Source organism: Apium graveolens, chromosome 5 (assembly GCF_009905375.1).
Source record: "Apium graveolens cultivar Ventura chromosome 5, ASM990537v1, whole genome shotgun sequence".
Classification (NCBI taxonomy): Eukaryota; Viridiplantae; Streptophyta; class Magnoliopsida; order Apiales; family Apiaceae; genus Apium; species Apium graveolens.
The window spans coordinates 48,113,104-48,137,676 of record NC_133651.1 but is presented as its reverse complement, the minus strand read 5'-3'; the positions used below and the strand labels follow the sequence as shown (position 1 = coordinate 48,137,676).

At 37.2% G+C, this 24,573-nt stretch overlaps 1 non-coding gene across 1 annotated transcript; it reads left to right on the top strand.

Annotated features, from left to right (window-relative positions):
• Positions 1-2,035: 2,035 nt before the first annotated feature.
• LOC141663308 (small nucleolar RNA R71) lies at positions 2,036-2,142 on the top strand. The gene has a single exon (XR_012551388.1). It is a non-coding gene; the product is annotated as a small nucleolar RNA R71 (small nucleolar RNA).
• Positions 2,143-24,573: the final 22,431 nt, after the last annotated feature.

The following is a 24,573-nucleotide window of genomic DNA, read 5'->3' as shown; positions in this document are numbered from 1 at the left end:
CTTCTAGCAGAATTTTATGCATGCAGTAAGAAGGGCTGATTCCCTTGATATCTGCTATAGTCCATCCAATTGCCGATTTGAACTCTCTCAGAATTCTCAAAAGCTTTTCCTCATCGCTACCTGAAAGGTCAGATGCAATAATAACAGGAAGAATAGATGCTTCACCTAGAAAAACATACCTTAAATGTTCAGGTAAAGGCTTAACCTCAAGAGTAGGAGCTTCCTTAATAGAAGGTTTGAGGCATTTAGGAGCTTTGCTCAATTCTTCCATTCCAAGAGATTCAAAAGGCATATCGATCTTCCTCTTCCAGGGAGTCGCATTCAATTATTGCAATTGCTCATCTTTTTCGTCAGCTTCACTGTCTGAATTTCCCAACAAGGCTTTTTCTAAGGCATCAGACCTTAGCATTTGATCAAGTTCCGATGTGACCACCAAGTCGACCAACTCGACTTTTAAGCACTCCTCATTATCAGTAGGAAATTTCATAGCATTGAACATATTGAAAGTCACATCCTGATCCAATACTCGCATTGTAAGCTCACCCTTCTACACATCAATCAAGGTCCGGCTAGTTGCCAAGAAGGGCCTTCCCAAGATTATGGGAATCTTCTTATCCTCCTCGACATCAAGAATGACGAAATCAGCAGGGAAGATGATTTTATCCACCTTGACCAAGATATCCTTTACAATACCTCTTGGATATGTAATAGAAAGATCGGCCAACTGCAAGGTCTTGTAAGTTGGTTTGGATCAGGTAAGTCCAATTGCTTGAAGATTGACAAGGGCATCAGATTGATGCTAGCTCCCAAGTCACATAAGCATCTGTCAAAAGATACTTTACCAATAGTACATGGAATATTAAAGCTTCCTGGATCTTTAAGCTTCGGAGGCAACTTCTGCTGCAGCACAGCACTGCATTCCTCCTTGAGAGCGACAGTCTCTAAATCATCTAGCTTCACCTTCCGAGAGAAAATACCTTTCATAAACTTTGCATAACTAGGCATCTGCTCGAGAGCCTCATCGAAAGGTATGTTGATATGAAGTTTCTTAAACACCTCCAGAAACTTCTCGAATTGCTTGTCCAGCTTTTTCTTCTGCAGCCTCTTAGGAAAAGGCGGTGGAGGATAGATATATTTCTACCCTGTATTACCCTCAGGTACAGTGTGCTCAACAGTAGTCTTCCTTGGTTCCACTTCTTCATCCTGCTGCTTTGCTTCTTCCTCAACCCCAGCTTCTTCAATCAACTCTTGAGTTTGATCGGGATTTGCAACCTTCCCAGACCTCAAAGTGATTGCCTTTACCTGCTCCTTAGCTTCCTTCTTTCCTGGCACTTCAGTGTCACTAGGCAATGTACCAGGTTGACGATTTAGCAAGGCATTGGCAATTTGCCCAATTTGATTTTCAAAGGTCTTGATAGAAACAGCTTGCCTCTTACACATAAGCTTCAACTCCTTTAATTCAGATTTTTCATTAGCTTGTTACAGCTGGAGTTGTTGTTTTGGTGCATATTGCGGTTGCTGGAAACCAGGGGGGTTGTACTGCTTAGCTGGATACTACTGATAAGGCTGTTGAACCGTATTCTGAGCATTGCTCCAACTGAAATTAGGATGATTGCGGTTGTTTGGATGATAGGTGGCTGGCACAGATTGCTGCGATCGCTGAAAGTTGCTCAAGAACTGAGCTGATGCATTAAAAATTGCACACTAATCAGTCTCATGGGCACCAGCACAAAGCTCACAGACACTAGTGATTTGATTAACTCCATAATTAGCCAAAGTGTCCACATTAATTGTCAAAGCCTTAAGTTGGGCAGTTATAGCAGTTGCTGCATCCAACTCCAGAATTTCTGCTACATTTCCCTGAGTCAGTCTCTGGGAAGGATTCTGGTACTCATTAGCAGCAATCAATTCAATAAGTTCATAAGCTTCATCGTAGCTCTTAGCTCACAAGGCTCCTCCTGATGCTGCATCAAATATGGGCCTAGAAGTAGGACCCAATCCAATGTAGAAACAATTGATAATCATCCAATCAAGCATGCCATGGTATGGGCACTTCCTTAGAATCTCCTTATATCGATCCCAAGCCTCACACAGAGATTCTCCAGTTTGCTGCGCAAACTAGGTAAGAGTATTCCTGATTGCTGCAGTCTTCACCATGAGAAAAATTTAGTGAGAAACTTTTGAGCAAGATCTTCCCAAGTTGTGATAGACCCTGCCGGTAGAGAGTGTAACCAACACTTAGCTTTGTCCCTCAAAGAGAATGGGAAGAGTCGCAGCTTGATAGCATCTTCAGTCGCATCATTAAACTTGAAAGTATCGCAGATCTCGATGAAATCCCTGATGTGCATGTTGAGGTCTTCGGTAGGAGAACCCCCAAACTGAACTGAGTTCTGTATCATCTGGATCGTGCTTGACTTGATCTCAAAAGTGTTAGCCGTGATGGCTGGTCGAATGATCTTAGACTGAATGTCATTAATCTTTGGCTTAGAATAGTCCATCAAAGCCTTCAGATTTTCTACTTGATCACCCATAGCAACTATAATTGGCTCTTCAACTTTCTCTTCTTCTTCTACCTTCTTTTCTTCCTCAAAAACTTCCCTACGAATTACCACAAGTTCTTCCTCGGCTTTATCCAGTGTTCTCTTACGAGTACGCGAACGCGTATGCATATACCCTCGCTAGATCACCTGAAATAAAAAAAGGAAACAAATAAGTAACAATGTTCGAGTCAATGAACTTTAACGACCACTGATGGAAAGCACATAAACTAGTAATTAACACTGCAGTCCCCGGCAGCGGCGCCAAAAACTTGTTAGTCACTAAACACGCGCTAATAATACACGCAAGTATACGAGTTCGCAAGTAGTATAAGATATAAATAAGATTTGATTCCACAGGGACTGTATTGGTTAACTATCTAAATTACACACCTAAGCAACAATGTATGGTTATTATTCAATGCTAAGACGATAACAAATTGAGAATATTTATAACTAAGAATTACGCTAACTATTATAACTACGAGAATAAGATAGACTGAGTTAATATATATGACATACATGGGATTCTAACTTCATTAAATACTTCATTCAATAGACTCATTATTCTCAACCTTAGCATGCAATGGTGATGACACTAATCAGACAACACAAAACTGATAAACGCCAACTTTTGTTGCACGGGTACCATTCTACCAGACATCCACAAAAGAGATAGAAGCTGAATAGGCACCAATTATATTGAGACCCTATATGTCTATAGAATTTGACAACATAACGGTTTAAGCACAAGTTATCTATCTTGATTACATAGGGCAAGTAAGATGGTTAAAATTACCTACGAATCATGCATGACAATACATGAACCTATGCTAGCATGGCAAGTTCTAAATCCTTATATTCAATTTCGCTTCATTAAGATTAACACACTATCTTATAATTTCGCGACACTCACAAGACGAATACGCACAACCATAACTAGGATATCATATAATCACCACACACTACGACATCAAACAATTTAACTAAAGAAATCCATAAATAAATCCGCTAGAACCCCACGATAACGATTAGCCCATAATCGAACTCATCGCCAATGTGGGTTCTAATGAAAACATGATATAGCAAACGTAGTCTTTATATGAACAAATAACCAAAGTACAATCAAGAATATAAGTTTAGCTGAACATGAAACAAGCATCCAAATTACAACTCAAAACAAAGATTCACAAGAATAAACTAGTTCGTCTTCGCCTTTGTTGAATTGTGCCAAAAGGTCTCTTGCCATCTTCTCCCTCCTTGATGTCTTGATATCTCTGAATATCTCCTGAAAAATGACCTAAATTATAATTATATAGCAGTCCATGCATCACAAGAGTCCATTAATTTGAATTATAAAATAATCAGGATTTTAATATCCCGACCCAGTGCGGCCGCTCGCTTCACAAGCACGGGTGCACTGCCTTTCTGTACTCCCGACGCGGCCGCGCGCAACACCAGCGCGGGCGCGCCTGCCTTATGCCAAAACTTTATTTTTTTCTTCTTTATTCCTTGCAGCTTCGAGCCAGTCTTCCAAACTTTTATTCCAGCACATCCTAAACACCATATTAGCATCAAAACAATGTTAATTCGCCTGATTCACGAAGTAAAGCCTGAAATGTAAAAACACTTGAAAACACGTTAAAACACAAATAACTTGAGTACAAATACACCACCTCAAAGCTTATTAGAGCATAAATAAGTGTCATAAATGCCACTTAACAACCAACCAGTGGATGCCCTCCGTAAATAACTCTAACACTTTTGGCCATTTCAAACTTTATGTCTTCAGATTTGTCATCAAGATCTGTTCGTGGAGGACGCCTTCCATCCCTTTTCTTGTCATCGATTCCTCTATGTTGCTTCACCTCCTTGAATAGCCATTCTCCGAGATAACGAGCTTTGATCAATTTCTCAATATCATCTTTCAAGTGGAGACACTCATAAGTATCGTGGCAAGAGGATTCATGATATTCGCAATACTTATCTTATACGTGTTTTGTCATGAAGTTAAACGTTCTAGTTTTTTGAAGAATCCTTTATCCTTGTTAACCATAAAGATGTGATCAATGGATGCAGCCAAAGAAGTATAGTTGCTTACCCTTTTCTCATAGTTTGACAATGGACTCCATTCTCTCCGTGAGCTCAGAGCATTTACTCGATTAAGGCCTCGAGCATTTCATCAATACTCCGGACTTGCAGACCTATCCCTTCTTTTTGCCCATCCCTTTGGATTTCTTGCATTATCGTTCTTTTTTGTCTCAGCTAATGATTGTTCTATTTCCTTGAAGGACGCAGCTTGGGCAAGCACATGAACAAAATTTGTTGCATCTTTTCCTTATAAGTGTTTCTAAAAATATGTTCCCACGTGCAACCCTACTCTGAGGAAACTCATCAACATTTCATTTATTTCTCCTCTCACCAATGTAGACTCTTTGTTGAACCTCTTGAAATTCGATGTTAAGCTTTCATTCTCCTGTTGCTTTACATTTTCCAAAATGATGACTGGTGGAGCATACTTTACGGCAACTTGGAACTGAGTTAAAAAATTGAGTTTTCATCTTCTCCCATGATATAATGATTCCGGGTCCGAGCTTCTGAAACCACTGCTAAGAACCTTCTCTGAATGTTCTTTCCAAGAGATGGCATCTTGATAAATCAGGTACTTGATACACATTTATCTCAATATTAAAGCTTCCCAAGAAATCCAGGGGATTAGAGTTCCCATGAAAATATAATTCATTGGTTGTGTTTCGATATCCAACGGGTAACTGTGCTTCACTCACAACAATAGAGAAGGGAGACAGAGCTAGTGCAATTTATTTGACCCTTCCTCCTTCGAGATGATTGAGTAACTTCTTGAAAATATCCATGTTGACTATTCCAACTCTCGGGATATTCTGAACATTGGGTTGTGGGGGTTGTTGTTGCCCCATTTGATCACCCCCCAGGAGTATTGGAGGATCTTGTTGCCCCTTGCCCTAAGGCTACAACTGTGGGACATCTTGGTTTTCTGAACCTGCCCTTGAATCAAAGGATCTCCTTGACCTCGTCCTTGAACTTTTCCATCATTGTGTGGCTTCTCCTGAGTTTGTGCACCACCCTACCATGAGGGCGCGCTGTCGGTCCATTGCCCGTAGCACTTTGAGAAACAACAGGAATAATACCAAGGATTCTCCCACCCCCTTCCTTGCGGGGATGCTCTTTCATGATGGTATCTCAATCTTCCTTGACCATTCCTTTCATAGACTCATCCATAATTTCCAATCAAAACATGTGGAGGGGCACGCTCGTACTCGCGATGCCTCACCTTATCATCCCTTTGGAATTAGGGCTCAGCATTCGGTCGTTTCGGTCCAAAACCAGACTGAACCGAATAGACCGAAAAACCGAATAGTCATTTTTTCTTGGACCGAACCAGACCGAAGTTACATTATAGATCGGATCGAACCGATATAATTTGGTTCGGTCCAGTTTTGGACCGAATAGACCGAATTTTTTTCAAAAATAAAATTGCATAATATAATTACAAATTAAAAATTTTGATTATAATTTTTAAGATATATGTAAAATATATATAATACAAAATTATAGTATTTATGATTTGGTCTATTCGGTCCAGACCGAATAGACTGAATTTCTGAATAATTTAGGACCGAACCGAACCGAATTAGCACGGTTCGGTTCAGTTTTTTGGTTTCGGTTCGGTTTTGCTCAGCCCTATTTGGAATGTAGGGGGCACACACATTGTAACATGGGGCCTCATTTCTCCATCATTTCCCTCCTTTTGCCTCCAACAGCAACATCCTCAACCCATCATCTCCCAACCTTATACCAAACCTGTTGTGAATATGTTGTGCACTTGATGATTACCTAAACAAAACATCTAAGTAGATTTTACTTAGTGAAATAATGTAGCACTCGACGGATAAGAATTATAGTCCCGATGGATAACTCAGTTTGAGTACTGACGGATGAGTAATTTATTATCCATCGAGTGAGTAGCTTATATAATGATAAGTTTGTAGCACAGTGTTGTATGCACCTTTGTATAGAATCTGTAGTAGCATATAAGTCATGTTGACTTTAACTAGATATGCAGAATAGGTTGATTAACTGTACATAAGCAATGTCTTGTAATTCTGTATAAGTGAAATGAAGTCAAGTGCCAAAATAGCTATCAACGGATGCTTAACAAAGCTTTGACGGATGATCAAATGACTTTCAACGGATGTTCAAAATAGCAGTCGACGGATGATCAAGTAAGTCATCGACGGATGATAATATCAAGATTCAAACATCAGTTGAATAGTGAAAGCTGACACACAGCCGTCGAGATTGGATACAAACACTGTGGAAGCCCATTAACTGGGTAATAAAGGACGAAAAGCAGCAAAGATCAAGACTGCTAGATTTTATATTTATTCAGTTCTTTTGACTTTGTAATCTTGGTAATATATATAAACCAAGAGAGTAGCAAATATAAAATAACTAAGAAAACTAAGTGAGCTTAGAAACAAACACAGAGAAATCTTTGTAAGCACTATCTTTAGCATTTCCTGTGTTCTTAGTTGTTCTATCTTGTAAAAGCAGCTGTGAGCATTTCTGCACACAGAGTTCTTTCGATATATTAATATATATCTCTGGTGGAATTTTTTAAATCCACCAGAAAGTTTTTAAAGACTCTTGTTTTTAATTACTCTTGTTTTGATTCATTAAAGTTTATATTCCGCATTGTGCTAATCAAAACAGATATATCTATAATCGAGTTGAACATTTTTATTTCAAGAAAAAGATAAAGAATTCCATTCAACCCCCCCTTCTATAATTCTTGTTATATTGTTAAGGGACTAACAATTGGTATCAGAGCAAGCTCTTAATCTACAAAGAGTTTAAAGATCAAAACAATTCAGCAAGATGAACAAGAAAGATGTTGGAATCAAGATTCCTTTTCTGGATAAAGATAATTACCATCATTGGAAGGTAAAGATGCATCTTCATATGCTTTCTCAAGATGAGGCCTATGTGGACTGCATAGAAAGAGGCCCTCATGTTCCAATGAGAGCTGCAACAGGAAATGAACAATTAGTTCCAAAGCCAAGGCATGAATGGTCTGATCCTGATCTTGAACAAGTCAGGAAAGATAAAAAGGCCATGAACATTCTGTTCAATGGTGTTGATGCAGATATGTTTGATAACATCATCAACTGCAAGACTGCCAAGGAAGTTTGGGACACAATATAGATAATCTGTGATGGTACTGAGCAAGTAAGAGAAAATAAAATGCAACTCCTGATTCAGCAATATGAGCATTTTCACAATGAAGAAAGTGAGTCACTCACTGACATTTTTAGTAGATTCCAAAAGCTACTAAATGCTCTTAAATTGCATGGAAGAGTCTATCAGACTAAAGACTCCAATATGAAATTTCTCAGATCTCTTCCAAAGGAATGGAAACCAATGACAGTCTCATTGAGAAACTCACAAGATTATAAGGAGTTTACTTTGGAGAGACTGTATGGCATTCGGAAGACCTATGAGCTTGAAATAGAGCAGGATGAAAGAATGGAGAGAGGAAAGAAGAAAGGAGGATCCATTGCACTAGTTGCTGAACTGGAAAAGGAGAAGGAAGTGAAGATGGAAGCTGTGGAATCAACTTCAAAGGCCTGTGAAAGCAAGGGTAAAGGGCTAGCTGCAGAAAGTGAAGATTCTTTGAGTCAAGATGACATGGAGGACATTGATGAGCACCTAGCATTCCTTTCAAGAAGATTTGCCAAGCTCAAGTTCAAGAAGAACTTTGGAGCTGTCAAGCCAAATAGAAACATGGTGGATAAGTCAAAATTCAAGTGTTTCAAATGTGGCTTGGCAGGGCATTTTGCAAATGAGTGTAGAAAGTCAGATTCTAGTAAGAAGAGATTTGAGTCTGTGGATTATAAGCAAAAATACTTTGATCTACTCAAACAGAAGGAAAGGGCTTTTATTACACAAGAGAATGACTGGGCAGCTGATGGTTTGGATGAAGATGAGGAGATCAGCTATGTCAATCTAGCCTTTATGGCCAAGTCTGATGAAACAGAGACAAGTTCCTCAAGCAATCAGGTAATTACTACAAACCTTGCACATTTATCTAAAGCTGAGTGTAATGATGCAATAAATGACATGTCTACAGAATTGTATCATTTGCGTGTTACACTTAAGTCCCTCACTAAAGAAAATGCTAAAATCAAAGAAAACAACTTGTTTTTGAGTGAGAGGAATAATGTGCTTGAGTCTCAGTTTGTTGAGTTTGAGAAACTAAAAATTGAGTGTAGAATTGCTAAGGAGGAATTAACTGAGTCCTTGAAAAAGGAAGAAATTTTAAAGAAGCAGCTCGATCGTGAACAAGAGGTGATTAAAGCATGGAAAACATCCAGAGATGTTCATGCTCAAATCACCAAGGTTCAAGGAATTGAGTCATTTTGTGATGAAGCCTGGAAAAAGAATAAGGATAAACTAGAACCTATTTTGGTAGATGGATTGCTGACAGATGTAGACTCGACGGATGATGAGGACTATCCGTCGGATAACAAAATGTGTTATCCGTCGAATGATAAAAATCCTCATCCGTCGGCTGTGAACAAACCCATTAGTAAAGCCAAATTAACCAAGCTAAATGAAAAGTATGGGTCTGTTTCCAAGAACTTTGTTTCAGGGGAGTCAAGTCAAGCCAAGAAAGGGAAAAAGGCTAATGTTGGTCACATGACTGTCAAACAGTTGAGTGACGGACTTGAGAAGATAGAGGTAAAAACAGAAACTAAAAGGAAAAATAATAGGAATGGTAAAGTAGGGATTAACAAACATAACAACTACACACCTGACAAATATGCTCCTAGAAAAATCTGTGCCAAATGTGGTAGTGTAAATTATTTGTCTGTTAATTGCAAATCTGCCATGCCTACTCCCATGTCTGTTCAGCCTCAATTCTCTAACATGAATGCCATGCCTCCTATGCCTGTTAATGCTATGCCTACACAGAACATGAATGCACAGTTTGCTAATATGCCATTTGCACCTAATCCATATTATGCTGCATACAATATGCCTCAAATGCCATTTAGCATGCCTTACTGGAATAACATGTTTGCACCAAGCATGCCATTTCTGGTTAGCCATAACATGCATAATAATTCTGTAGCATCTAGTGGTTTCAAAGGCCCAACCCAAATGACTAAGGAAGAATCTGAAATTCCTAAGTCAAATGAGTTAAAACCTAAGAAACAGAAGAAGAAAGCTAACAAGGCAGGACCCAGGGAAACTTGGGTACCAAAATCAACTTGATTTGATTTTGATGTGTGCAGGGAAACAGAAGGAATCTTTGGTACTTGGATAGTGGTTGTTCAAGACACATGACTGGTGATTCTACCCTGCTCACAGAGTTTGAAGAGAGAGCTGGCCCAAGTATCACTTTTGGAGATGACAGCAAAGGTTATACTGTGGGTTATAGCTTGATTTCAAAGGACAATGTCATCATTGAAGAGGTTGCCTTAGTGGATGGTCTCAAACACAATCTGTTGAGTATCAGCCAGCTTTGTGATAAAGGCAACTCAGTAACCTTCAACAAAGAAACCTGTGTTGTGATTAATAATCAAAACAACAAAGTGGTTCTCACTGGTGTGAGAAGAGGAAATGTGTATCTAGCTGACTTCAACTCAAATAAAGCAGAATCTGTAACTTGTCTTCTCAGTAAAGCAAGTCAAGATGAAAGTTGGCTATAGCACAAGAAGCTATCCCATTTGAACTTCAAGACCATGAATGAGCTGGTAAAGAAAGAGCTAGTTAGAGGCATTCCTCTGGTGGAGTTTACAAAGGATGGACTGTGTGATGCCTGCCAAAAAGGGAAGCAAATTAAAGCATCATTCAGGAAGAAACTTGATTCAGCAATTGAAGAACCTCTGCAACTGCTTCACATGGATTTGTTTGGACCAGTCAATGTTTTGTCAATCTCAAAGAAAAGATTTTGCCTAGTAATTGTAGATGATTTCTCAAAGTTCTCTTGGACTTATTTCCTAAAGTCCAAAGATGAAGCTAGTGAAATCATCATCAATCACATAAGGCAAGTTAACAATCATCCTGATTTCAAAGTTAGAAGAATCAGGAGTGACAATGGAACTGAGTTCAAGAAGTATGTCATGAGAGCATTCTGTGAGGAAAATGGGATCCTACATGAGTTTTCAGCAGCAAGGACTCCACAACAGAATGGAGTAGTGGAAAGAAAGAATAGATCTCTTATTGAAGCTGCAAGGACAATGCTTGAAGAATCAAAATTACCAACATATTTCTGGGCTGAAGCTGTCAACACTGCATGCTACACTCAGAACATCTCTCTGATTAATCAAGCAAAATGCAAGACACCTTATCAATTGTTCAAGAACAAGAAGCCAACTCTGAACTTTCTTCATGTCTTTGGCTGTAAATGCTATATTCTGAGAAATCAAACTGATCAAAATGGGAAGTTTGATGCTAAAGCAGATGAAGGAATTTTTGTTGGATATGCTGTTGGTAAAGCATATAGAGTCTACAATCTAAGAACCAACATTGTTGTTGAATCTATACATGTTATGTTTGATGATAAAAAGATTGAAGGATTAAAAGATGGAGATTACCATAAGAGCCTCAAATTCGACAATGTTGAGATGGTCAGTGAAGAAAGTGATGATGAAAGTGATCAAGAAACAGTGTCTAAGGATAATGCAGACAAATTTACTACAAATGAAGCACAAAACTCAACATTCGTCGAGTTACATAATGTTTCATCCGTCGGAAGGCAATCTGTATTATCCGTCGGAAGACAACCTGCCTCATCCGTCGGTACTCAAAATTCACCATCCGTCGGGTTATCAAAAGGAGCAGGAAGTCAAGGCAGATCACCCATGGAAAGCACCCCAATTTCAAAGCAAAGATCCACAAACTCAGGGGGAGTTTCTAGCAATCAAAACTCAATCACATATCAAGACAACATTGAGGTCTCTTCATCTAGGGCTAATCTACCTCAACCAAGAAAATGGACAAAAGATCACCCCTTTGAACTAATTATTGGTGATGTTTCTTCCAGAGTTCAAACCAGGAGAGCAACTCAAGAAGAATGTCTATACAGCAACTTCCTGTCTAAGGAAGAACCAAAGAAGGTAGAAGAAGCCTTATTAGATTCGGATTGGATTTTAGCTATGCAGGAGGAGCTAAACCAATTTGAAAGGAATAAAGTATGAAAGCTGGTACCCAAGCCTAAAGGAAAGAATCCAATAGACACCAAATGGGTATTCAGAAATAAGATGGATGAAAATGGCATAGTAGTAAGGAACAAAGCAAGATTGGTTGCTAAAGGCTATTGTCAGCAAGAAGGGATAGATTTTGATGAAACATTTGCTCCTGTTGCAAGACTTGAAGCCATCAGAATCTTCTTAGGCTATGCAGTCCATGCCAATTTCAAGGTCTATCAAATGGATGTCAAAAGTGCCTTTCTGAATGGAGATTTGGAGGAAGAAGTGTATGTAAGTCAACCTCCTGGCTTTGAAGATCCAAATTTCCCAGAGTATGTCTACTATCTATTGAAAGCACTTTATGGACTGAAGCAAGCACCTAGAGCCTGGTATGACACTTTATCAAAGTTCCTTTTGGAAAATCACTTCACAAGAGGTACTGTAGATAAAACTTTATTTTTCAGAAATGTGAATGGCTCTAGCATACTTGTTCAAATTTATGTAGATGATATTATTTTTGGCTCTACAGATGAGAAACTTTGTAAAAAGTTTGCCAAACTGATGCAAAACAAGTATGAAATGAGTATGATGGGAGAACTAACTTACTTTCTTGGTTTACAAGTTAAGCAAGTTAGTGATGGAATATTCATTAGTCAAACTAAATATATTTTTGATCTTTTAAAGAAGTTTGATCTGATGGATTGCACATCTGCAAAAACTCCCATGGCCACTGCAACTAAGCTTGAACTAAACACTACTGAAAAGTCTGTGGATATTTCAAGTTATAGAGACATGGTTGGCTCACTTCTGTACTTAACAGCCAGTAGGCCAGATATAATTTTGCTACATGTTTGTGTGCTAGATTTCAGGCTGATCCTAGAGAGTCTCATTTGATAGCTATTAAAAGAATTTTCAGATATCTCAAAGGAACACCAAACCTTGGCATTTGGTATCCTAGAGATTCTGGTTTTGATCTAACTGGTTATTCAGATGCAGATTATGCAGGTTGCAGAATTGATAGAAAAAGCACAACATGAACCTGTCAATTTTTAGGAAACAAGCTTGTGTCCTGGTTCAGTAAAAAGCAAAATTCAGTTTCTACTTCTACAGCTGAAGCTGAATATATTGCTGCTGGCAGTTGCTGTGCACAGATTTTATGGATGAAAAATCAATTGCTAGACTATGGTTTGCAAGTTGAAAGGATTCCTATTTTCTGTGACAACACAAGTGCAATTGCCATCACTGAAAATCCAGTGCAACATTCAAGGACAAAGCATATAGACATCAAGTACCATTTCATAAGGGAACATGTAATGAATGGTACTGTAGAGTTACATTTTGTTCCAAGTGAGAAGCAACTTGCAGATATTTTTACCAAGCCACTGGATGAATCCACCTTTTCTAGGTTGGTAAGTGAGTTAGGTATGCTTAATTACTCTTGAATTTATCTGAATTATTCTTGCAAGTTGAAAAGAAGCCAAAAATTTAGTTGATTTTTAGTCTTGGATGAAATTTTGGCTAAGTCAAAATTTGTCTCTCGACGGATGACCATTATCCATCGGGTTGAGTCATCCGTCGATATACAAATTGTAAATAAAAATCAATTACTTTTCTGGAATATTTTAAAGCTCGACGGATAACATTTTATCCTCATCCGTCGAAGTGTCTAAATCTTAACCGTTAATTCCCTGAACATTATCCATCGAGTATACTTACAGTTTATAAGCATTACACGACGGATAATGGGTGGAATTTTTAAAGTTTATTTTAAAACGGTAATTTTAGGCAGTTTCTATTGGGTAATTTATTTCTCTTTATTATTTTTATCCGTTGAGTTTGAGCAAAGTATAAAAGCCTATTTTATTCTAATCATTTTCTTTTATCATTCTCAAATTCACCTGTCTTATTTCATTCTCTCTCAAGCAAAAATCCTCTTTCTCTTCAAGCTTTTCTTCCCTAACAATGGCACCCGTAGTAAAGATCATGTCACAGACTGGGTTCATCTATGAGAAGAACAACTTCACTGCCTTGGTCAATAAGGGGATTCAGCAATCTGAAGACTATCATGAGATGATGGACTTCGTGAAGAACTGCAAGATAAGTTTTGCTATGCTGGAATCACCCACAATTTATTGTGAAGTTGTTGAGGAGATGTGGACAACAACAATCTACAACTCTACTGACAAAACCATCACTCTGACCATCAAAGGTAATGTTTTCTGTATCAATAGTGATGTCATAAAAGCATGTTTCAAGATTCCTGATGACAATGTTACTGCACCACACACTGACACTGATATTGTCAATATGCTAAATTTCATTCATTATGCACTTCCTACTGCAAAACTAAGTGAAATTAGAAGACTAGGTCTTAGGAAGGAATGGAGTTACTTGTGTGATGTAGTAACTAAGGTCTTTTCTGGAAAAATCAGCAATTTTGATTCTGTGAACATTTCCATGCTTAACATGCTATACATGCTAGTTACAGACAAATATTACAACTTAAGTGATCTGGTTGTGTATGAGTTCGGTTATAAACTAGGTGACTTAGCCAAAAGAGGAAAGAATATTTACTATGCTAGATTTTTATGCTTTTGGCTAACCATCTTTGTGAAGAGATTGTACTTGAGAACCCAACCAACAAATTAGTGTGTTGGGTTCAAGAGAGAAGAATCATTGCAGATTTGAACAGAGCCAACCATCACAAGGATGTGCCAATGTTCTATTTTCCTGTAATGCTGGCACCTCAGGTAAGTGAGGTAAGTTCATCTACACTCTCAACTATTCCAATCCCTTCTATTTCTTTGACTTCGGGCATAGCTATGGCAACTGTGACAATGACCAAACAGTTGCCTACCAAAGCTGCCAAAACAACTGCAATTCTTAAATCCAAATCAAAGAAAACCCCCTATGGTATCTCTCAAAAGGTACCAGTTGAAAATTCTACCAAACACAAAGAGGGGAGTGTGAAGGAGGGTAAGATAGGTGAGGGAAGGGGTGAACATCAAAGAAACCCCAAGGATAAGGTTGGAGAGATAAGTGAGTCCCAGCCTAGCCACACTACAGTTTCCCAACAAACTGCAGTGCTTAAAAAGGACAGAAGCTCACTTCTAGCTGCATCCTCCCAAAAGGATGTGGCTATTGAATAAAGCTCTCATCCAAGAGCACAGGCCAAGAGGGTTAGGGACACAAGCCTACACCAAACTTACACTAGAAATAAGAAATCCAAAATAACTGGGGATGCACAGGACACACACTTAGTGCAAACTGGTGCTAAAGATACAGTCCCTGCACCTTCTCAAATTCAGATTGATGTGGCTCCAATAAATGTGGAGTCACAGCCAAAATCTCTCTTGATAGAAGCCACTTAAACACAATACTCACCAACCAACTCACTGAAAGTGGACATGATAAACACTTCAATTCCTGATTCCCCTTCTTTAACTCTGTTGGGGAAGCCAAAATCTAGTGCAAGTGAGCATCATCTTTTAGATGATTTATTGGCTCACTTGCCAATTCTTTCTGATTCTATTGTGATATTTGTGCCTCAAATAACTTCAATCAACACAGAGTCAACAATAGTTTCTCTTCCCACCTCATTCATTTCTACTCTCTCGATGGATATTGCTCATCCGTCGAGTAGTGATTGTATCCCGACGGATAAGCTTAACAGCAGTTATCCGTCGGATAGCTTTACCACTCACCCGACGGATATCATTTATCCGTCGAGTGTCTCTGCACAACTTCAAACTTCAATAATTTCAAGTGCAGAAGATTTGGTGGTAATACAATCACTCTTAGGACTGAGAGAGGAGAGTGTATTGAGTGAGAGGCTGGGTTGCTCCCAGGCAAAAGGAGAGGAAAAGAGTGAATCTCAGCAATCCATTCATTCAGGATTGGCAAAAGTGAGTGAGAGGAGTCCCACCTTAGTAGGTGAAGGTGAGGGTGTGAGGGTGGGGAGCCAGGGTGAGACCCTGATGCAACAAAAGAGAGAACATGAGAGAAAAGCAGGTACTGGAGCAATAAGGATGGAGCCAGCCATTGCTAGTGAGTTAATGATTGTGGATGATGCTGAAAAGGAAAGACAATTTCAGCAACATTACAAAGCCGTAATTGATAACATTTCCTTGGATGCTGACACTTTTACTCACCCTGTTTCAGCCTATCAACTGTTGGCTGCTCAGGGTAATATGGAGGCAGAGCAGACTTTACACTTAGTGCACACCACAGAATCTCTTCAAAGAGATAAAGCTGTTGTCAACAGGATGCCTCCTCAAGCTGAAGAGCCATCTGAAGAATTTGGAGTAAATTCTGATGATGATGACTCTAGTTCTTTGAATGGAAGCATGAACTTAGGGGGAGCTGAAGGCCAAAGTTCTGCTTTAAGTTTACCTGAATGGGCATGGGCAAAGGACTTTACACCAGGACAATTTGAGGTGTCTTTGGTAAGACAAGTAACAGCTATTCAGCAAGCCCTTCAGGAAGTTTCAGATGCTGGTACCAAGGCTGTTCTTAAAGCTCATCTAGACTCCTTGCACTTAATGAAGATCCAACACTCCAGACAGAATATCAGTGTGGATGAATTGAAAAAGGAGATAGCTGACTTAAAGACATACAACTCTGAGAAACTGGATTCACTAATGCCATATGGTACCATACATGATTTATTACAAAGGTTGAGAAGAGAATCAGATTCTGAAAAGAAGATAGCCAAGCTGGAGACCAGAGTTCAAGTTATTGAGAATTCAGTGGCCCTACTTCTTCAAAATCAACAGACTCAGACAAATCTTCTCATGCAACTGGCTAAAGCACAAGGCCTAACTCCTTCACTTGATGATAACAAAAAGGGGGAGAGAGAATCAAGTCAGGGGAAGAAAGGACCAAATAAGGGGGAGAACATTGTAGTTCAAATCAGCAAAGTAATTGTACCTTCAATTACTATCTCCAAGCCACCAGTTGCAGATGGTATAGATCTTATAAATGCAGCAGCAGCAAGTTTGAAAGATGCTGATAAAGAAGAGTTGACTCTGATCAACTGGAAAAAGATTGATGAGGAAATACAGAAAAAGTTTCAATTAGTCAAGGAACCAGATCAGTCAGCAATCCATCACTCTCATGTCAAGCAAATCAATGTGAATGAGATGAGCATGAACTATCTGGAGAAAGGACAATCTTCCTGCATCAAGACTACAAAGGCTGGGATGATTCTTAAACCAAGGGCAAACTATCCAAAGTCATCTTTGAAGAACCCTATGGATACTGTGTATGAGACACCCAAGCCTGATGAAAAGAAGCTTCTGTCAAGATCTATTCTTCTCTACAAAGATCCAGCTGATTCAGCCTCAAGAGAGAGAATTGCAAAGATATTCAGAAATGGGAAGGAAATTTGTGTGGTAGCTGGACATCCACAATTTGCTCAAGCAAAGGAAGAAGAAAAAGCCAGATTGAAGCAGGAAAGGAGGCAATCTGCTCTAGATGCAAAGAAGTCTAAACAAAAGAAAGAACAGTTTGATATCTTGACCAAGCTACAGGCTGTGAACTCTTCTCAACAAATTCCCTCTCAACCAACTCAAGCTACTGGATCAAAGAAGAAGATTGAAGAACAGAAGAAATCTCCAAGAAAGAAAGAATTGGCTAAAAGAACAAAAAGAAAGTTGGATATTGTTAACAAGGAATTGGAAGATCAATTTCCAATGAAATCCACTAAAGCTGAAACTCAAGCATCAAAGCCTTCTGTGGTATTTGAAGACATAAGGGTGGTAGACCCCTACAGGAACATACATGGAGAGCCTATTTTGCCAAAGGATGAGCCAATAGAGTGGGATAAATTACCAATTCCTGACTTCAACTTGCCAATTCTCACCAAGCCAAGAAGGACAAAATCAAGGGCAGTCAAGAAAGTGAAGCTGTCACCTCTCAAATCCAAGGCAGTAGTCAAAGCTCAACCCAAGATCAACAAGGAAGACTACTTGTACTTGTGTGACATCAAGGAATTTTCAGACCTAAACCTTTATCTGGAGGAGCTGGATGAGGTAAGGGCAATTGATGCATACAGAAACCTACCTGAAAGGTTGGTATTCAAGTACAAAGGAGGAAGGGAGATTCAGTGGCCTCTTCACAGGATACTTCAAGAAAGCCAAGCTGTGTTGATCAAAGTCTATTCATCCTTCAAGAAAAACTTTGGGTTTAATGTAACTGCAAGAAGATTAGTATTGAAGAAGATTGAAGAGCTAAGGAGTGTTAGAGCCAAAGATGCACTACCCAAAACTCTTATCATCCCATACACAGGGAGAAGAGTGCATCTAAGGCCCTACTGGCTGATGGAATTCATGGATGACAAGGGTGTGAGAAGATTCTTCAGACTAGAAGACCAATTGAGTATCTCTAGCAATGAGACTCTTTTAGAAATGCAAGAAATGTTAGATCTCTCAGAATCTGATGAATTAGAATTCCACAGACAGCTCCAGAATCAAATTGAAGAAAACAACAGAAAGCTTGGAAGAAGATCCAGACCTTCAAGAAACTAGAAAAATCGGCTCAGGCTAGAGGAGCATCTTGAATTGACTGTGAGCCAAACCTTGTATACCTTGTTTAAATTGAAGCACTTTCAGTTTTATCTACTTATCTTTAAAGATATATGTTTAGGATGTTTTGTTATCATCAAGTGTCTCTTAATTTATGGCTACAATTCCAGTAGACATAAATTGAGGGAGATTGTTGTGAATATGTTGTGCACTTGATGATTACCTAAACAAAACATCTAAGTAGATTTTACTTAGTGAAATAATGTAGCACTCGACGGATAAGAATTATAGTCCCGACAGATAACTCAGTTTGAGTACCGACGGATGAGTAATTTATTATCCATCGAGTGAGTAGCTTATATAATGATAAGTTTGTAGCACAGTGTTGTATGCACCTTTGTATAGAATCTGTAGTAGCATATAAGTCATGTTGACTTTAACTAGATATGCAGAATAAGTTGATTAACTGTACATAAGCAATGTCTTGTAATTCTGTATAAGTGAAATGAAGTCAAGTGCCAAAATAGCTATCAACAGATGCTTAACAAAGCTTCGACGGATGATCAAATGACTTTCAACGGATGTTCAAAATAGCAGTCGACGGATGATCAAGTAAGTCATCGACGGATGATCTGAAAGTCGATGGATGATAATATCAAGATTCAAACATCAGTTGAACAGTGAAAGCTGACACACAGCCGTCGAGATTGGATACAAACACTGTGGAAGCCCATTAACTGGGTAATAAAGGACGAAAAGCAGCAAAGATCAAGACTGTTAGATTTTATATTTATTCAGTTCTTTTGACTTTGTAATCTTGGTAATATATATAAACCAAGAGAGTGGCAAATATAAAATAACTAAGAAAACTAAGTGAGCTTAGAAACAAACACAGAGAAATCTTTGTAAGCACTATCTTTAGCATGTCCTGTGTTCTTAGTTGTTCTATCTTGTAAAAGCAGTTGTGAGCATTTCTGCACACAGAGTTCTTTCGATATATTAATATATATCTTTGGTGGAATTGTTTAAATCCACCAGAAAGTTTTTAAAGACTCTTGTTTTTAATTACTCTTGTTTTGATTCATTAAAGTTTATATTCTGCATTGTGCTAATCAAAACAGATATATCTATAATCGAGTTGAACATTTTTATTTCAAGAAAAAGATAAAGAATTCCATTCAACCCCCCCTTCTGTAATTCTTGCTATATTGTTAAGGGAATAACAAAACCTTCTTTTCAGAGTTGAGAAATCTCTCCTTTCTTCGCCATGATTCTGAATGTTCTCCACACGATGACACTCATCCATTGTACAATCAAATCTATGAGGATAATGAGTTACCTAACTTTAAATTTGAGGTCTTCTCTTCCATCGGTGTCCTCATGGATTATCGAGAGTTGAATAAACTGACCGTCAAGAATAGGTACCCTCTCCCTAGGATCGATGACCTATTCGACCAACTTAAAGGTGTTGTGCACTTTTCCAAGATAGACTTGAGGACAATATATCACCAGTTGAAAATTAAAACTGAAGATATACCACCTTTTGCACTAGGAATGGAGATTATGAGTTCCTAGTCATGTCATTCGGGTTAACCAATACACTCGCAACCTTTATGGATTTGATGAACAGAGTGTTCAAGTAGTACCTGGACATATGTGGCATAGTCTTCATAGATGATATATTAATCTACTCAAACATAGAGCAAGAGCACGCGGAACATTTGAGGATAGTCTTAGAAATTTTGAGGAATGAGAATTTATATGCCAAGTTCTCAAAGTGTGAGTTTTGGTTGAAAGAGGTTCAAATCTTAAGACATTTGGTAAGTAGTGAAGGAGTAATAGTCGACCCCCGCCAAAATAGAGACGGTATCTAATTGGGAAAGACCGACTACCCCAATCGAGGTTAAAAGCTTTGTAGGTTTAACAGGATATTATCGGAGATTTGTGCAAGACTTTGCCAAGATAGCAGGCCACTGACTAGGATTACCTGAAAGATAGAGAATTTTGTATGGATGGAAAAATGTGAAGAAAGCTTTCAAGAGTTGAAAAAGAGACTAGTGTCGGCACCAGTACTCGCTCCTCCCGATGGAAAGGGAGAGTTCGTGATTTACAGCGATGTCTCGCACAAAGGGTTAGGATGTGTGCTCACGCAGCAAGGAAAAGTGATTGTGTATGCATCTCGACAGTTGAAAGAATATGAGATAAGATACCCTATGCATGACCTAGAACTAGAAGCCATAATGTTTGCCCTGAAAATCTGGAGGCACTACTTGTACGGGGAGAAGTGCGAGATTTACACAGGAATAAGAGCCTCAACTACATTTTCACCCAGAAAGAATTAAATATGAGATAAAGGAGATGGCTAAAGTTGATAAAGGATTACGATTACAAAATCCTGTACCACCAGGGTAAAGCCAATATGGGGGCTGATGCCCTTAGTAGGAAAGAGAGACTTAAAGCAGTAACGACGTCTGAAGAATTAGTTAAGGATCTCGAAGATGAAAATTCGAGTCAGGATAATCGGTAAGGGATCCAAAGACTTATTTGAAATTAGGTTACTATCAGAATTTTATGGAATTAGGATAATCGGTAATAAAATTGTGGTTCCGGTTCGGTTCTTACGGTTCTAATATGTTAAGAACCGAACTGAACCGAGTACCGAAATTTCTAGAAAAACAAGAATCAAATTGGACCCAAATTAGTTAAGAACCGAACCGGAACCACAATTTTTGATCGGTTTAGCTTGGTTCTCGGTCTGAACCGGGAAATGCTTGCATTGGGCGTTTTCTCCATTCAATTCATTCATAAAAATGGCTTCTTTGAGGAAAAAACAATTATTAGGCGATGATGTTAGAGTTAAGTGAGTTGTTGTATTTCTATTATAAATATATTTTATTCTTGACTATACATTACACATGAACAATGCTCATATTCATTCTTTGTTGGAGGCCGCTAGCAGCAATGGGGTGCTCGGAACTTTTCAACTGCAAATCTTCTAATGGGTGTTAGGAGTTCTCGAAAAATTGATTACACTTCACCGAAAATGCTGATTGATCAGGATTACATGAGAGGGTGATAGATGATGGCAAGTATAACTAAGGTAATCTTTGTAACTCCTTTTTTTATAAATAAATATTTAATTGCAATTTAATTTGAACCTCTAATTATTATTTATTTCAATGTTCAAGATTTAGTCTAAGAGAGGTGTTCTTACAACCTAACTCGGGATTTTAATATGTATATTACCGTAAAAGTTTAGGTAGACAGTAAGACAGATTATTGGCGTTTAGCGTCTCTCCATTTGAGGTTTGAACAACTTGTCGTGTTTTGCCTTATAAGTAGCCGGTAAAAACGAATATGCCATTTCTTAAATTCAAAATAACTCTTTAGAATATGATATAAACATCCATTTAAGCCCTACTCCAGTGACACGGATTTAAAACATCGGTTCTCCGACATGATATTAGAGCTCATGCTGGATTGTATTTTTACAATTTATTATAAACACATGATTAAACTAATATCCAAAAAATGGACCCCGTGATCTGGTCTTTTTTTTCTCCCCATCAATTAGTGAACCCACGCGCTGACTTTGAGATTACTTTAATTTCAAGTTGTTTAAAGTAACATGACCCCTGCGTCATTGTTGGGCATATGGTGAGCAAAAATAAACACTAAAATTATCTTAACATACTAGAACCATAAGAACCGAATCGGAACCACAATTAGGTTACCAGACTGTTAGAAATCATTACGGGGTCTGTAGAACAGTTTTCAACTATCCCGGAACGGTATAACAGAACAGGGAAAAAATAGTGATGCCAATTTGTGTATCTGGAAACTAATTTCATGTTTATATGATTCCTATTGCCTCCAGAACTACTATCAATACCAAATGAGAGTGACTTGTACTTTTTTCACTATTTTATTATTTTACATAATCACATCTTTTGGTCCAAAACGCCATTTATCTATTCGTTATGAGTACATCAAATTTTAGGTAGTAACATATTGAGCAAATACTTGAAATTAAACTGGGAGCACCATCCTCTCCCCTCCTGAACTCTCTTAATTTTTTCTTAGTTAAATTCTGAAATTACTACACACGGTCTTCACCCCGCCGTAACTATTTTCAAATTTTCCTATTTTTATAAATAACATACAACTACTATCAACACTTCCGGATAACCAACATTTCTGTAATCACATAGCCTACTTTTACAATAAAATCTCTACATCTCATATAAATCTATGATTACCCTATTAAATTCACATTACTACAGAACTAGAGAGTATCCAAAAAGTAATACAAAAAATAAATATTTTCTCTCTTATAATCAATAAGAAAATCTATCAAATTCTTGGATTCCAATGAACAATCAAATATGGTAGTTATCAAAGCACCTCCAATAAAATTATATTTTTCCGCTCCAGTAAGAAGTTCACCATATTGGTTACAACATGAGATGACATATCTTATTCAAAAAAACATTCAGGTTATCCTTAGTCTTCACAACCCTCATAGGTTTTATGTAAATCACCAAACCAACACTCGTCTCGAGCGTATATTCAACTAATATTTAAAAGTTTTTATCAAATTGAAAAATATTTAATTTTAAGAAAATAATATATATTTTCAAGTTATTATAAAAAAGAAAGATCGGAACCATAAACGAAATAAATTTGAAAATGATTTAAATGAAAATATTAGTACAAATTTCTCCTTGGATTCTTGGGGAAAAAAGCTTGTGAATATCAGTGGTTAGACTTTATGATATAATATGAATTATTTTTATGTCGGATCCATGAATAATGCTCAGCTGAGTAAAATTAGATATGGATTGATTGCAATAATTGCAATTTATTTATTGGATAATTATAATTTTTGAATAATTATATAAGCATGTTATTTTAATAATTTATTGGCTAGTGATTAGACATATACATAACTAAAAATATTTAGCATGCAAATAAACGAGACAAGCATAATTTACTAAAAAATATAACAAATAATAATTTACAAACACACACATACATGTGACTTTATATTTACTAATTTTAAAAGATTCAATACTAATGTTGGATTCAGATTTATTGATATACCCAAAATAAAATACCAAAAGTCTTTTATATTGTAAAAATGAGTATAATAAATTAAATATGAGTTTTTCTCAATGTATTAAAAACTAGGTGGAATATGCCAATTTTAATTGATGAATTGTGACATTAATAATAATCTGACATCGATAATAATCTGACATCTTATAAAATTAATTATGTACAATAGGTTAAAAACTAATGACACTGATCAAGTTTAGTTAATGAATTAAGACATTAACAATGACATGACATCAACATAAACGTCAAATCTAAAAAAAACATTTTTCATCAAAATTCAACTTACATTAATGGTAGTGTAAATTCTACTTTGTTGAATATTACGATTGTCGGTCTTGGCGACTTTAGTTATACATTACTAAAATTTTAATTAGCAATGTAGTTGTAAATTAGTAGTGACTTTAGTAATAAAATAGTTCATTACTCAGGGTTTATTTAACCAAAACTCAAAAATTTTGCTTGACTCTGTATTAAACATATGTGATAATATTATATCAATTAACTTCAATTTTTTTAACGTACAGTGACTACACTTCTTGTATTCATTCGGTAAAAACAAATTACAGAGAGAACATTATGTAATTTGAGTAATGAGCTATATTAAAACGTTGCGTATGTTGTTAATATTTTACATAAAAATCATATATATTGATAAACACTCAATTTATATTTGATTTATTTTAGGCGTTACACAATAATTTTCTGTAAATTTTCTTGCGACGATTTCTACCATTAGTATGAGTTCTTTGACCGCGTAATGACAATCCATCTTGATGACGAATTCAACGATAACAAGAAATAAAAATGAATCGTTGATGTCTGCTCGTTCTCCCCTCTTCAATACCCAATGAACGACATGATCTTTACCTAACGTTTGTTCCATTTGGTCGATCTGATACTTAATTAATTTTTTATCTTTACTAACTTACGGCTCGTGCGATGCACAGGTCTTAGTTAATATTTATATATTTTTATTTTAATTTTATATAATTTTACTAAAATTTTATATAAATAATTAAATACTAAATAATGATTATATAATTATAATTTCATTGTGTATAATTTTAAATTAAGTTCAAATAGTATAAACATTATAGGATTGATGTGATGAGATCTTATTCATAAATAATAATGTTAATATTTGTTGTTGGTGAGATT